The sequence below is a fragment of the Chrysochloris asiatica genome, unplaced genomic scaffold (genome assembly GCF_000296735.1).
Source record: "Chrysochloris asiatica unplaced genomic scaffold, ChrAsi1.0 scaffold00012, whole genome shotgun sequence".
Taxonomy (NCBI): Eukaryota; Metazoa; Chordata; class Mammalia; order Afrosoricida; family Chrysochloridae; genus Chrysochloris; species Chrysochloris asiatica.
The window spans coordinates 18,431,025-18,444,297 of record NW_006408530.1 but is presented as its reverse complement, the minus strand read 5'-3'; positions in this window follow the sequence as shown (position 1 = coordinate 18,444,297).

The window sequence follows — 13,273 nt, the reverse complement described above, 5'->3', positions numbered from 1 at the left end:
CTGGGATTCTGTTACCCTGGCAGGAAAACTTTCCTGGCTTGGATCTAATTTCTGCAATAACATTAGTTTGATACATACACCTTTGACCTGTTGTCAAAGAAGAGCGTAATCACTTTGCAAACACAGCTCTGCTGACACAAACAGGTTACTTTCGCCAGCATGAGAGAGGTATTAGGAATAGTCTAATTGAAACACCTTCTCGCTAGGCTTTATCAAAGATTCGCTCACCTTGACTTGTGGGAGGCAGGGATAAAACAGCTTTCCCATTACATCCAGAAATGTTTACCTGATGAAATCTTCCTTTCTCCATTTTTCTATGCCCAGAAATCCACAATTCTGTATACAGCATAGCACTTCCTTTGGGCACAGACTCATAGATTGAATATTGGTGCCTCAAGTGAAAATTCCAGTTTATCATTCATTCTAGGAACTTTTTAAATAGTGCAGGTTCTGTATATATCCTAAAAACTTAATCTGATGAATAAATGTTTCTATATACGCAAAACATAAATAACAGTGCCTGAGCACACAGTAAACGCTCAATGTCAGCCATTATGGTTATTACAATATACCGCTCTCTTTAAAATTGCATATAATTAACTAGATGGTTAAATGATGTAAAAAGCATACCAAATGATAGAAAGGAATGAGTAGGGAGAAATACTGTGAATTCTTTATAAAGAACACCTAGCAATCTCATTCCTGTATATATATCCCCAAAGGACTTATTTCATAAAAGCCATGTTAAATACATATGTCTATCAGAAGATGTCTATCACAGCATTTATATGAGTGGTACTAAAGGCAAGCCAGGTGAAAAACTTAACCGGATAACTTAAATGTGAACAAATTAGGGTTAGAAATAAATAAATAGTGATAGCATATACTACAACCTGGCTAATCTAAAAACAGTGTTAGGTGAAAGTAAAAAATAAATTGCTGGAGATTTGAATTAAAAATACAGAAAATATACAAAAATACTGTGTTTTTCACTGATATATACCAATCCAAGGCAATATCCTCATGTAGGATAAGCCACAAGGTTGGTGGGTCAAGCCTACCAGTCATTCCTCGGAAACCCTATATAGGGTTGCTATGAATCAAATCTGACTCAGCAGCACTAAACAACAGCAATCCAAGAGTATAACAAACACAGAAGGTGAGACCTACAAGGGGAGGTAGGGGTGAAGATAAAAACCCAGAGTACTGGAATTTTAAAAAGTAATCATTTTATCCAGAAAAGAATATTACTCAGACCACTGTTAATAGTGTTCCATTAGTCAAATAAAAAGAAACCCACCACTCTGAACCAATGGACCAAAGACATTTTTAGCCACTACATTTCCTTTCCCAAATATTTGTGAATTTTCACTCTTTCATTTCTATAGCATTTAACCTAATAACCTGTTTTCTAAAGGTTAGCACATTGGGGGTAAAATAGAAAATTGCTTTTTTAAGTAATTTGTAATGCCAATATTTTAATCTTTATAAAATAACTGTCACTTATTAAAAATATGTTTTAAGAAGATTGAAAATTGCATAGGTATTGGGAAAATGACAGGAAAATTAAGCTGAGGAACTGTTTTCTATGCAGACAGTGAACCTGCTCATTCATCTAGGGTAGCCAGGGCTGTCTTTGAAGAACTCAACAAGGAAACTATACCCCATCAACCCTACAGCCCAGATCGTGCCTCATCAGACTTCTTTGGATATGCAAAACTCAGACGCAGAACATTTCAAAGAAATATTATTTGAGTCCTCAAGGGTGCTGAAATTACCATTTGATGGGGCGGAAATCAAAGAGTACAGAATCGTATAGAAAGGTTAGAGATGGAAACACCACCTACAGATACGAATAGCTCTAGATGGAGGATAGGCTGATAAATAACAACAGCTTCACATTTCAACATTTTTGCTTAATAAAGTGTTCTAGAATTTTGTAGCATTATTTTTTTACTTACCCTCATTTGTTCAAGTAAGTCAGGGTTAAAAAAAACTTCTAACACACTAGATTTACAAATGATCACCAAGCTAAATATCTCTGTATGCTGAATTAACCCTTCTGAAGACCATTGTACCTTACCCTTTGATTCTGAAAAAGTTACTTCTTTCCAAAGATGTAAATATCACAACCTGAAGCTATCCAAGCAATTGGGCCACAGGATAAGACACAAAAGGAAGGCCATGGAGGCTGTTTTAAAGACTACACCTACTGTACAAGTCCCACATGCTTCTTGGAAGCAAACCTAGGTACATAAAAAGCCAGGTTCCTTAAAATGTGACCTCAAATCACTAATCAAGACTTCTGAGGCCATTACTACTCCACCAGGAGGCATGTCTTTTTCGTCTTTTTCGTGCCAGCACATCATGAGACCTATTAAGAAATAATTTTTGAAGGGATGACCTAAGCAACTAGGTATAAATAAGTGGAAGAGTGTAAAATTAAACAATGACGACTTTCACTATCTGAAAGACCATCTGAAAATAGACTGCTTCGTCAGTTAAAGTTGTGCTAATCAAATCACATTTGGCCCTCCCTTATTTATATACCTAGATATATCCTTTGAGAGTCTAAAAAGGCACCAAAACATCCATTCTGTTACTCCTCTGTACTACCTCAGCACCCATTTCCATAGTTACCCATGTTTTTGTTGTTGTTAGCTACCACTGAGTTGACCCCAACTCAGGACTACCCAATGCAAAACAATGCCCAGTCCCACACCACCCCCAAATTATCAACTAGGGATGAAACCATACCAAAGGATGGTGACTGTGCAGAAGGTGCATTAGACAGGATTCAAACCCAGTTCTCCTGCTGGATGATGAATCCTACCGATGAATCACCAACAACCTGTACAACTCCATATACGGGTTGCCATCAAGTCAACTCTGACTCATGGCAGCCCCATGTGTGTCACAGTAGAACTGTGCTCCAGAGAGTTTTCAGAAACGGAATTTTCAGAAGTAGATCACCTGATCTTTCATATTGGGAAATATGATTACAAAAAGCTTGTAAGCCCGTCTTCAGCCTATAACTGACTGGATTAGCTAAAAAGGATACTAGAATTTGCTTGTTAAGCCTTTCTAGAGTATGGAGCCTTAAGTGGAATCCTGAGCCCCAACCAGAACCTTATGAGGTCTGACATTCCCACTTGAAAGGACATGCACAACAAACCAGAGCAGCTAGAGGTATGAACAATATTTCTTGAAAGAAACAGCAAGGGGGTGGGGGGAAGGGTGGAGCAGACTGTTTGGCTGTAACAAGAACAAGCAAGCCATAATGGTAAGAAAAGTCACTCCATCAGGGTTAACCCCCTTCCAAGACTGAAACTCAAAGGGAACACAGGAGCAGACTTGTAAACTCACCAGTGAATGCTTGGTCTACTTGTGGGTGAAAGTGGGGAAAATGCAGCAATAAAGACACCGGCTGAGTTCAACCATGTTCCAGCAATAAAGACACCGGCTGAGTTCAACCATGTTCCAGATACTCGTCTTGAAAGATGAAGTGGTAAAGGGGGCAATATCATATAGAGTACTACAAAGACTTTAGCTTTTAAAGTGACTGAGATGGGAAATAATAGAAGTTTTAAATTGAAAAACGACAGAAATTTGACTTACATTAACATGATTGTCTGCTGCACTGGTTGTTGTTGTTGTTATGTGCCATCGAGTCGGTTCCGACCCATAGCGACCCTGTATAGGGTTTCCGAGGGTGTAAATCTTTATGGGAATAGAAAGCCTCATCTTTCTCCCGCGGTGCAGCTGGTAGTTTCGAACCGCTAACCTTAAGGTTCGCAGCCCGATTCGTAACCACTACGCTACCAGAGCTCCTTTGCTGCACTGGTAATAGACTTAAATTCTGGATTATATATGTTAACGATTTCAGAAAGGTAGGCAGTCAGTCAGCTATTACAATAATCCAAGTAAGGGATGACAGTGGTTTGGAACAGGTAATAATGAAGATAACGGAGGCCAGGCAGATGTATTTTGATGATACAGTCAAAAAGAACTACTGTTGTGGATGTGAAAAAAAAAAAAAAAAATGTCAGGCGTGGCCTCAAGGTTCTGGTCTCAATAAGAACAAATCTGTCTTGGAAGATATATAGTCATTGAAGGAAACTGTCAATAAGATAGGATGACACAGTGGCTGCAACAACAGTCTCAAACTAACTTGTGATGATGGAAGAGGACTGAGCAGCATTCCATATTAATGTAAGGCCATTAATTGTTGGAACCAATGTGATGACACATACCAATAACAAGGAGTCCTTGTGTGGCGTTGCTGGATAATGCACTAGACCACAAGGTCGGTTTGAACCACCACCACCAGGTTAGCAGTTAATCTCATGGTCAGTAGTTCAAAACTACTGGCAGTTCCATGGAAGAATAATGAGGTTTTCTGCTCTCCTAATGATTTACAGCCTCAAAAACCCTATACAGGGTCACTATGAGTCAGAACCGACTCCCCAGCACACCACCACCACCACAAGTCAGAATTGACTCAATGGTACTTAACAACAACAAACAATAACAATTAAGAATGAAATTACCATTAACTTAGATGGAGAAGACTGCAAATGAAGTGAATTTGGATATGAGTTTTTAACATTTTAAGATTTAAATACCTTTAGACATGCCACAGATAATTCAAATGACCTATTACAAAGTTTTCTATTTTCCCTTTCCAAAGTAAATCGCTAGGTATATTGACTGTGTATGTGTACATAAGTAAAACTTTTAGGAATTAATCCGTATGTCAATTTACACATTAGTGCCTCAGTATTGAGACTAATGGATTGCTTGTATGTTTTCTGATTTACATAAATTCATACAAGTCTGCTAAGCACTTCACACCTTTATTTTTACTTTCACATCTGAAGTGCAGCAATATGGACAGATAAGGTGTGTATTTAAGATAATAATGTGAACAGACACATTCCTGGAGCTACAGCTATTTAAAAGTGACACTAGCATCAAGATACTCATTCTTATTCTGAGATGGCTTTACAAAATAATCACTAGTTATGAAACTAATTGCACTACCAAATGCTTGTGAGGATCATGCAAAAATCATCCTCTTCTCTACATTTTACTGTTTTAAACTCAAGGAAAATAATACAGTAGGTGATTAGGCTAAGATGTTTGGTTTTACTGCTTATAATCATCCAGGTTCTAAAGTGAATAATGTTTTCAACGTGATAATACACACACCATCTCATAAAGTTAAGGCACTTTGTTTATCACAAAAGAAAGCCACAAATCACCAACAAAAACAGCAAACTTCAACTCAAATTATAACATGGGTAAGCATGATTAACTGGTATTTGAAACCAGCCCTTGTTTTGGTTTTTAGTAAAATTTCCACCTGTTCAGAGCAAAGGAGCATTACGTCTCTCCAGCTCTGTGCCTATTCCTAATAGCAGGCCTTTGATTATTCCTTCATTCTATTATGTCTTTCTTCCCATCTGACATCCTCTTCCTTCAAGGTCCAGCCGGAACTTTGTGGGCCTCTGCTCTGAACTCCTGAGGTATTCACTGCTCTTTCTACCTACGCACAGCACTGCCACTTACGTTTCTATAGCACCATTGTCACATCAGTTCTATGTTGCATAAGGTTTAGGTAAGGCACAAAACAAAGATGTCTTAGACGTCATCTGTCTTCTCTGAAATGCCCAGCATACCACCGTACCTAGCCTATTGTGTCGCTGTTGTTGTTCTGACTCATGGCAAGCCTGTACAGGGTTTCCGAGGAGTGGCTGGTGTGTTTGAACCACCAACCTTGTGGTTCAAATCAACCCTGTGGTCCAGAGTTTATCCTACAGCACCATACCAGAACTCAGGTACTCACTAAAGGTTTATTCAATTGCACTAACTTGGAAACTGAGTAAAGGGCTGACTTTAATGGGATTGTTTTTTTTTTTGTTTTTTTTTATCTATCACTTCTTCACATATACACATTCAGATCTCACTTCCCAGTCCCTTAATAACATACCGGATAAATGTCATTGCTTTTCAGTCACTTGCAAGTTATTATAAAAATCGAGTCTAATCCAACTTAAACTCAGGTTTATAGCCTATTCAAACAGTATCCAAATCTCATACCCCAATCCCAAGCCTGCTAAGCATAATGTAATGTTTGTTTGTTTGTTTAATATTCCTCAGCTCTCTTTTACTTTTCTCCACTTTTCAAGACAGGATAGGCAGAGGGAAAAAGACAAATATCCTATGTTCCCAGTGACATAAGGGGTTAACTGGATGACTATGATATATGATGATCTGGTGTCCATATATAATTTTTAACATCACCTTTTTTCACTTTCAAAGGAACTCAGTTTGAATACACTCTTCAAAGCAGGGTGCCAATGTTACAGCTGCAAAGAGGCTAACCACCTTTCTAAAGTCGCCTGGTGTAAAGGATGGATTATCACACTGGCTTCTTACTAACCTCTCAAGTGTCATTTTATGGAAGGCAGCTCTCCTTGACAAGGCCAATTAAGATAACTCAAGCCTGGTTACCTTGCCTGGTGTCCATCGGGTCCATGAAAAACCTATCTCTTGCCATACCAGTGAAATCCCAGTTTGCTCTGCTTGCCATTTCAGTTGGCTTCAGCCACTCCCCTCTTCTCCAGAAACAGGTCTGAGATCAGGTACATACCAGATTCTAGGAAAGTCTCAAGAACACTCTGAAAGTCTCAAGAACACTCCAGCACCAGGAAACAAAATTCTGTAGCTCATTAAACAGCTAAGCAAGTTAAACACAGTACCAATCTACACTTCCAGTAGACACCCAAATCCTGGTCTGCCTAAGAAAAGGCTCTTTCAGGAAGGCACAGGAAAAGGAAATGTCAAAGGACAGGACTTTAAACCGGTTCATCCCAGTTCAATCCTGGCCTACAAAACAAAACTGGTACAGATGCAGATTTATGAACTATGCATATAATGGAATGGATACCAGATTGGGAAAAATTATGGGTTAACGCCCTGCTAGAAACTAAATTCTCCTCTTAGAAAACAAGGGCAGAATGCATACTACATAGCAACCAAATCTCTTGACTGACAGAATCAGTAGCAGTTGTGCCCCCTGCTTCAAGATGGCAGCCAATTGTCTCACTTTGTATGTGTGTCACTCTTCACAGTCCTCACAGGACTCCAGCCAGACTCCTGAAAGAGTTCAATACGCCTTTACAGAGTCTCTCACTCCTAGGCTTCAACCCGTAATTCTTCCCAATCTGATTACTATTTGGCTTCACCCAAATTTCAACTTTTCAGGTCTGTTCCTATTTTGTTATATTGGCTATGAACCAGTTTTGAAGTCCTGCACAGAACTAATTTCCTACAAGATTAACAACTCTTTCTTCAAATAACTATTTTAATAATACCTTTTCTAATTTCTCAGATATAAATGGGAAGTGATTATCATAAGTAAGCCAGATCTATTATTTTTTACTAAGACCCATGTGATGGCTAGCACCCCTCTTTCAGACTCAGGGTTATGTTTTTTGTTTTCAGTTTTGGAGCTTTAGCTGAAAGGCTGAAACCAACTAATTCTGTCATCATTCTGTTACTGAAAGTACAATTTATCTACATTTCAATTACAGCTTATCTATTATAAGGAGTCCCTCATTTTCAAGAAACCCAATGTGAAGTAGATTTATTTTTAAAAGGCAGAGGGAGTAATTGTGTAAACAAAGCAAGGAAGAGGTAAAAAAGGGAAACGTGTCATCAGATTTTATCAGTTTTATATTATTAGTTGTTGCTATTATTGAGTGCTGTTAAGTCGGTCCAGATCCATAGAGACCCTGTATAGAGAGGCGCCGCTGGTGAGCTTTTCTCCGACTTTGCAGTTCAAACCAAATTTGCAGTCCAGTGCATTAACCCACAGTGTTTACATTAGTAGATTAGTATATTACTCATATATTTCAAACACAAATTATATATGTACATTTAATGAAAAGCCATGCATAAAATGAAGAATGGTGGTGGTGGCTGTGTACTGTGAAGTTGGTTCTGGCTCATATTGACCCTGCATAGGGCTTCTGGAGCTGTAAATCTTTATGGGAGTAGAAGGTCTCATTTTTCTCCTACACAACGGCTGGTAGTTTCGAACTGCTGACCTTGAGATCAGCAGCCCAACTTGTAACCACTACGTTACCAGAGCTCCTTAGCCATGTTAAAATTCTAATCAAAACACATGCTACCTATAAAATGAAATTTAAAAATTTAATTCTGTACAACAAACTAAGTCAGTAGTTATACATCTACCTAGCAACTAGATATTCCTTAACTCATTAAGATTTTTAAATAAATATAGATCTATCATAGAACTATTTGCTAGATTTCAGTCACTACATAAACAACATTTCTACAAAGATAACACATAAAAAGAGAGATCCCTAATAAAGAAAAATTAATGGACAAGTATAAGGGTATTAATAAAGGATTCATGCTTGATAATTCAAAATGTTTTATTCTTCAAGTTTTTTAAGAACAAGCAAAGAAAAGTCAAGGATAATATTATGTTACAGGGCACATAATATATAGAAATACAATAAGTGATAAAAATAATAAATGGGGCAGGGAAAAAGAATGGTATACATGTAGAGTGTCTTTATGTTACTTAAGTTAATTTGGCACCAACTTACCCTAAAATGTTATATGTACAAATTCTTAATTGTAATTTTCATGATAAATACAAAGAAAATATATTTTTTAAAATGCACAAAAGGAAAGGAGAAGGGAAACAAAGAGTCTCACTACAATAACTCATCAATACACAAAAGCAAATTGTAATGAAAGGCAGGGACAAAGAAGACTTAAAGCAAACAAAGCACAAATAACAACATGGCAGAAATCACTTTTCATCAGTAATTACAATCAAAAGCCAAAGAGTGGTAGAAAGGATATTTTTAAATGATCCAATTGTATGCTGCTTATAAGAGACAAACCTTAAACCCAAGGATAAAAATAGTGAAAGGATGAAAAAAATATTCTATGCAAATAATCAAAAGAGAGGTGGGGTAACAAACTTTCTATCAGATAAAGGACACTTCAAGACAAAATTTGTCAGAAAAAATAAAGATAGACATTATATAGACATAAAAGGGTCAATTAATTGAGAAGATTTAACAATCAAAAATATAGGAGCTCTGGTAGCGTAGTGGTTACGAATCGGGCTGTGAACCGCAAGGTCAGCAGTTCAAAACTACCAGCTGTTCCGTGGGAGAAAGATGAGGCGTTTCTGCTCCTGTAAAGATTTACAGCCTCGGAAACCCTGTTCAGGGTCGCTATGAGTCGGAACCAACTCCACAGCACATAACACCAACAACAACATCAAGGCATCTAAACATATGAGTAAACCAAACACTGATAGAATTGAAGGGAAATATAGATGTTGTTAAGTACCGTTGAGTTGGTTCCAATCCATAGCGGTGCTATATAGGGTTTCCACGGAGTTGCTGGTGAGCTTGACTTTGCATTTCAAACTGACTTTACAGTTCAGCACATCAAGCCACAGTGCAACACCAGGACTCTACATATACAAGTAAAACAAACACTGATAGAACTGAAGGGAGATATGGATAGTACTACATAATAATTGGAGACATCAATAAGCAGTTTTCAATATTGGACAGAACACTTAGATGAACATAAAAAAAAGAAGGCCTGAATGGCACAATACACCAACTAGACTTAACAGATATAGACAACAGATATATTCCATTCCAAAGCAGCATAAAATACACTGCACTATAATGAACATGGATCAATCTCTAGTATAGATCACATTTTAGGTCACAAATCTTGATTAAATTTTAAAACCTAAAATTTTACAAAGTGTTTTCTCCGACCACAATGCAGTGAGCCTAGAAATAAGTAGCAAGGAAAAAAAAAAAAAAAAAACTTGGAAAATATACAAACATGGAAGTTAAACAAAATACTATTTAACTACTAATAGGTCAAGAAAGAAATCAAAAGAAAAATCACAAAATTTCTTTAGTCTCAAATAAAAATGAAAGCACAACATACCAAAATTTATGGGATGCAGCAAAGGCAAGTACATAGAGGGAAGCTGACAGAAATAAATACCGACATTAAAGTTTTTAAATGATCTCAAATTAATAAGCCTACTAGAAGAAATAAAATAACAATTAGAGCAAAAATAAATAAAATCAAAAGCAGAAAAATAGAATCAATAATACCAGAGATTGGTTATTTAAGAAGATCAGTAAAACTGACATATCTTTAGCTAATAAAGAATAGATGCAAATAACCAAAAAAATGAGAGAGCGAGAGAGGAAAAAAAACTACAACTGACATGATAGAAATACAAATAATTATGACAAAATATTCTGAACAATTCAACTGGATAACCTAGATGAAATGGATAAATTCTTATAAGCACACAATTTACCCAAAGTGACTCAAGAGGAAATAGAAAGTCACAACAGAGCCATAACAAGTGAAGAGATTGAATCAGTGACCAAAAACATCCCACCAAAAAAGTCCTCCCTTAAACAACTTTCAAGTCTGGAAATGTTCATATCAATGGTTCCAACTTTCAGCTAAACAAAAGACAATACTTTCAGGTGAACAGTAACACCAGGAAGGTATGCACGCCTTAGAACTATCAACCATATAAGATCAAAATGGCACCATTTGGCCACAGAAAGCCTCAGAAAGCAGGAAAAGATCGGAAAGAAAGGCAAAAGGAAACAGTAACACACACAGGCAGGAAGTGGGGAAGATTGCTGTTACATTGTGAGGGTTGCAATCAATGTCATAGGAAAAAATGTGCATGAATTGTTAAATGGAAAATCAATCTGCTCTGCAAACTTTTACCCAAATCGCAATAAAAAGTATGCGGGTAGGGAGAGCCCTACACCAGATAGCTTCAATGGGAATTCTACCAAACACCTAGAAAAGAATTAAACTCTTCCAAAAGATACAGAAGACATACATTCTATAAAGTAAACAAAACCCTGATCCCCAAACCAGAGAAAATAACGCAAGAAAATAAAACTGCAAGCCATTCATTACATTTTATGAATACAGATGTAACAGTCCTCAGCAAAATATTAGGAGACAGAATCCAACAGCATATTAAGAGTCATATACCATGACCTACATGGATTTATTACATGAATGCAAGGATGGCTCAACTTTAGAAAATCAATCAAAGCAATATATACCATCTATAGAACAAAGCAAAAGAATTCTATGAATTCAGAAAAAGCATGTGATGAAACCCAACATCTTTTCTTGATGGAAACCCTAAAGCAGATTGGGATAGAAGGGAAATTCCTCACTAATTACTGAGGCTATATATGAAATGCCAAAAGGCAATATTATACTTTAAAAAAAAAAAAAAAGGAAAGCAAATATACCCAAAGTGGACACGAATTAGTAAAATTATTTCTGATCATGAACGATGTGATCCTATGTATAGAAAATTCCCACAAGAATGCTTCTAGGGTTAATACAGAAAGTTGTAAGGTACAAAGACAACAAACAAAAATCAGTTGTGTTTTCATATGCCAACACTGAGAAATCTAAATGGTAAACTAAGGAAGTAATTCTACTTACAACAACATCTAAAAGAATAAAATATCTATGAATAAATCTAACCAAGGACCTGAAGAACTTATACAATGAAAACTATAAAACACTGTCAAAAAGGGATTTAAAAGACTCAAATATGAAAGAAGTTCAATATTCTTGGACTGAAATACTTAAATTTGTTATGACATCAACAATACTATCCAAAGCGATCAACAGATTAAATATAATCCAAATAAAATTATACCAACCTTCTTCATCGGAAAAGAATTATCAATCCTAAACTTTAATATAAAATGGCAAGAGGCCCCATAAAGTTAAACCATGTTGACAGAGATTAACAATTGGAGGGCTCTTCCTGATTTTACAACACACTACATATAGTCCTGGTATGGCACTATAAGATAAACACTGGACTCACAAGGTCAGCGGTTCTAATGTACCAGCTGTTCCTCAAAAACCCTAAGTAGAGTTTCTTTGAGAGGGAACTGACTCAATGGTCTTAACAACAACAAAGAGCAGCAGTAATCCAAACAATCCCGGTATGGTAGAACAACAGATACAAAGGTCAAGTGAACAGAATTGAGAGTTCAGAAATAAACTCACACATCAGCGGTCAACTGATGTTTGACAAGGGTGCTAAATCCATTCAATAAAAAAAGAAGAGTCGCTTTAATACATGGTGCTGGGGACATTGGATTTCCACATGAAGAAAAATTAGACAGTATCCCATACACAAAATTCAAAATTAATTAGAAATCTAACGATGCAAACTAAAACTATACAATTCCTAGAACATAGAGACAATGCTGTCACATCTAGCTTTCAACAATGGATTATCTAATAAAAGTATAAACAACAAAAGATAAATACATTGGAGCTCATAAAAATTTAAAACTTTTGTTCATCAAAAGACTTTACCAAAAAATTGAAACACAAGCTACAAACTGGGAGAGCATCTTCAGAAACCATAAATCAGATAAAACGTTGACAACTTAATAGCCAAGATAAATAACTCAATCATGAAATGGGCAAAGAACTTCAATACACATTGCACCAAAGATGGCATTTAAATGGCCAGCAAACACAGAAAGAGGCTTAGCATCACGGACCATTACAGAAATGCAAATCAAAACCACAATGAGATACCATTTCACATCTACTGTTGTTGTTGTGACAGGCCGTCGAGTCGGTTCCAACCCATAGCGACCCTGTATAGGGTTTCCAAGGAGGAGCTGGTGAGCTACAAATAATCAAGAGAAGCTAGGATATATGAAGAAAAACATGGCATCAGGATTGGAGGAAGAATCAATAACAACCTGCGATATGCAGATGATACAACCTTGCTTGCTGAAAGTGAAGAGAACTTAAAACATTTACTGATGAAGACCAAAGAGCACAGTCTTCGATATGGATTACATATCAATGTAAAGAAAACAAAAACCGGCACCCCTGGACCAATAAACAACATTCTTATCAACAGAGAAACTATTGAAGTTGTCAAGGACTTCATTCTTCTTGGATCAACTATCAACACTCATGGAAGCTGCAGTCAAGAAATCAAACGATGTACTGCATTAGGCAAATCTGCTGCACAAGAACTTTTAAAAGTATTGAAGAGCAAGATGTCAGCTTGAGGACTAAGGTTCGCCTGACCCAAGCCATGGTATTTTCAATAACCTCATATGCATGCAAAAGCTGGACAGTGAATAAGGAA